Here is a 4349-nt window from a genome sequence, read left to right on the forward strand (position 1 = left end):
ACAGAATGCTTGGGTTAAAGGCGTTGCTTAATATGCCAATATTCTATTGGTTCCTCGACATCGGTGAATCTGCCTCGGTTTAATAAACTGGCCTGGAAAATAATGCAGTTCTTTATTGGCTCATTGAGACAACAGGCGAGGATCTCATTGTTGGCCTGGACTCGCACACACGATGAGGGTTCAATGTGTGCCTCGCCTGAGAGGCATTTTAAACTCTGTACGTTTCCCCTTCATTCATCGCCTCTTAATTATAACAAGGCGACTTGGTCATGCAGTCTGAGCTTTGATGAAATCACTCCTTGATTAGGATTCAAATGAATTTGTCATCGTTCCATTTTTAATCTTCCTTTCTTTGTGCTATCCTTTTGTGTTTTCACAGCAGATGCTATGATGAGACATCTGTTGGCATGCATCCTCCTCTTCCTCCTCCTTTCCTTTCTTTTCTCTTTTGTCACCGAGGCGCTCGATGACTGCGAAGGTGGCGAACCAGGCATTTGGCTGCCATTAACCTTAAACAGTCACTGTCTGATTCACATGGCTGTGCCATGTTGCCGAGGGAGGGAGAATCACCCAGGAGACAAAAAGAATGCCGTTAGGATGGCTCTGGGGTGGGGTGGGGTGGGTGGGATGGGTGGGGGGGGGGGACTTTAACAGGATGAGGTAGGAGAATTTCTAGAGAGATGGAATGTAATTGAATAAAGAGTTTTAAAGCGGCCGAGAGCCGGGCTGAGAAATCTTCCATCTTCGCTCGGTACTGCTGAAAGTACTGACAAGATGGATGCTGCCACGTTGAGTGCAACGCTGAGTCGGTCCGTCTGGCTGCGACTGCTTGCGCATCTCTAAAGCTGCCATTGATCCCCAGCCAAGCCATTTGCACAGGCAATTAACACACTGAATGTGTATTCGCTGCTGTAGCTCGTTTCACTGCAGAGGTCCACGCCGACTGTGTGTGTGTGTGTGTGTGTGTGTGTGTAGGTTTAGGATTGTCCCGCAGTTTTTGTTTCAGTCGGTTGATGCTTCAAGTTTTTTGATACTGATGATGCTTTAGTCTTTGTCGAGACTCTGTTTTCTGCAGACATGATCCCAGAGAATGCATTTTTTTTTCTGCGCTTATGGCGAGGCAGCCTGCTGTCGCGCGTCTGGAGAATTTCCATCTCTAAAAGGCTGCACGTTTTGTAAGCGTTGGGGAGACGCAGGCGGAAGACGGAATGAGATTCCACGCGTTAGAGAGGAGGGAAATGTTTATTGATCCTCTTCCGCTCTTTGACCTTTCACCTTTTGACAAAGCAGACTCTGACCACATTCCTGCTCTACCAGATGACCTTTTTGATGGATGACGTGTTTCCTGCTCGATATCACCTTTGTCAGCCACGATTGTACCGTAATCCTTAAATGTTTACCCTCCCCACTCACTCCATCCCTGTTTGCACTTTTGCTGCTCATCACCCCCCCCCCCCCCACCGCACCCCACACACACCACTCACCTCTGTCTTTTCCTCTGCTGTGAGTGGACAGAAATGAAAGGATTATCATGGACAGGGTGTGCCGCTGTCATTAGAGATTGGACAAGCGCTCTGTGCATGCTCTTGTCTGGTGCTCTCAGGGGCCCCCAGCACAGCGCAATAAGTAAAGAGAGTCTGTCCTTGTCAGTCCTGTAATTACATTAAAGCTCATTCTTGGCCAAAAAAAAAAAAAAAAAGGAGGCCAACCGCCATCGGCTTCATAGGATTGGGTGTACGTGCACACGGATGTGCACGGGGAGAAAGCCGCTTCCTGCCTGGGGGGGGGGGGGGGTCGGATGTCACAGGAGAATAACAACCTCTCTCACTTTGTGTCATAAGTGTTTTCTTCAATAATCTTCCTCATCTTCCTCTCTTAAACAGCCCAGATGCACTTTTTGTTTTTTTACGATACAAGAACACGGCAATTTCAGCGCTCTTCTCTTTGCCCTTCTCTGGAAGGAGGCAATCTCAGTCTCAGTTCCACTGATAAGGGCCGTCTTTGAGCAGCTGTTTGTAGCACAGCCTTCACCGTTGTTATTTTACAGGCACACGCTGTAGGATTTGATATATTAAAGCTTCCTTGAGCAATATCTCACCCAGCCGCGAGGAAACAAACTGTCGGCTCCTTTTTAGCTTGTCTTCTTCCGCCGCTTAGATTTTGTGGTGATCAAACAGGCTAATCCTCTGTGCGATTTCCAGTATGCTCACGCCTTAACTGACTACGCGCCGGCTGTACATGCAATGATCGCTTCAAAGTCTAATGGTTTTGATTGGCTGCTCGTAGTGGGGGCCCCAGCAAGCGACCATGTGGCGCACTTCAGCTCTCTGCTCCAGCAGCTTCTGATACACATCAGGCCTTTGTTCCATTTGCTGCCTCTCACAGTGGCTACCACTCCCCACCCCCCATCAGTGATGCCTGGGGGCTGTTGGCAGAAAGCAGTTGGTGAGCCCATTGTGTGCCAAGCGCGATAACAACAGACAGTAGAATTGCATGCACGCACATACACACGCTCTCTAGGTTCCCTTGCACAGTAGCAGCAGTATACACATCTGTCATGCCCAGCCAAAGCCGGAAATAATGCTACACATGATCACAAAACGCTGCAGAATGATAAGATTTCATTTGCCACCACGCTCTATCTGCTGTCGCTCAATCCTAATCTTTGTGTGTGTGTGTGTGTGCTGCTTGGTATCTTCCCAAAAAGATAGTTGGATAGATGGATGACAAAATAAATTTAATTGTGCTATCTTGCATCACATTAGTGGAATTATATTCTGACAGTCACACTCATAGAATGAATTTTGTTTCGCGCGGCCCCAATTCCATTTGGCTGACAAACCACAATCCACACGGCCCCATGTGCACACAGACACAAACACACCCACACACACATAGGCGTGCACAAACACATACCCACAAGCCCTCGCTCAATCCATCACACACAGAAAGTAGCTGGGCTGTAAATGCTGCTTGTATTGGCAATAGAATAATTATTCAAAGTAACAGAAAACTGCCAACACATGCTCTCGGATGCTCTGGATGCTGCAACGAAGTCGTTTCTCTCTGGCTAATACATCTATAAACAAACCGTAATATAGACGGCAGAGCAGGAACTGTGTCTGTGAAGAGCAATTAATGTCACAGAGCCTGCATCCTGACTGGAGGGACCCGCCGCTGCCAGCCCGACTTCCCACCTGTCACTGTAAGGCAGGAGTTTTTTATTACCTCCTTTAAGGGGACAGGAGCCGACACTCATGTCTTTGACCCGCTGTCTCCTTTTATTAGATCCTTTCTTTGTATGCAAACAGAAACGCATGCAGAAGCACAGAGGACCTTCTTGGACTCATTTATTTCTCACAGTTGTCGTTTACTATTGATCCAATCTGAGAATTTTTTTTGGGGGGGATTTTAATTAAGTTCAACATTAATGCTATGTCAGTTGGAGCTCTTGGGTACTCATCCAAGTTACATCCTCTGAACTAATATTTGGAATATGCAATTACTGTATTGATCGGTGACAATGTAACTTTTTTTCATCCCGCCCAGACGAACTATTTGAAACATTTGTCTGAAACTTTTTTTTATTGACTCCTGCCATTAAACCGCCGCCCATTAACAATAATCTTCTCTGCACTGATGTCCTCTTTAAACCCAAAATTTGGACATTTCTGATCATAATTGACATGTTGAACGGAGACGGAAACAGAGGGATATATATTTAGTATAATCTAATAATCCTTCTCCCAGGCGTCTTGAGATGAGATGCTCTTATTTTCATGCTGAATATTTTTTATTTTTTTGCTTCCGTCCAAATTCACTGCAGTCTTTGCCAGAAAACGGCTCCTGTGTTCTTTTAACCCAACTGTGTGCATTGGATTTTGTGGCTAAAACAGGGTGATGGCAGAAGGCCTGTTCCTCCGTTTTGGGAAATATCCAAGAACATTTTTTTCCCCCCCAAGAACAGTTGATGCCTCCATCCTTTCCTTGCTGGAGAGCTTGTGGCCAGTACGGAACCAACTGCACCTGAATTCCAATATACTATCATTTAAATGGAGGAGAGGGGGATTAGATTTGGAGGCGTTGGTGGATTGCTTTCATTTTTACGACTCATACTATGCGAACGCCGTCACCCGCCCATATTAGACATTTTAAAGTTGTCTATAGTACAGATATTTCTCAGACTTTTGTGAGCTTTGACTGATTTAGTTGCAAGTCTGATGACACCCCAAGCTGTCAAAAGGAATAATGCCTATCATGCTAATGCAATAGAAGGCAGTAGCATACTGAGTGAAATTTCATTATCCCACATTAAGTGGATAATTCTGAGGGCCATCTGGACGGATGGA

The sequence above is a fragment of the Brachionichthys hirsutus genome, chromosome 13 (genome assembly GCF_040956055.1).
Source record: "Brachionichthys hirsutus isolate HB-005 chromosome 13, CSIRO-AGI_Bhir_v1, whole genome shotgun sequence".
Lineage (NCBI taxonomy): Eukaryota > Metazoa > Chordata > Actinopteri > Lophiiformes > Brachionichthyidae > Brachionichthys > Brachionichthys hirsutus.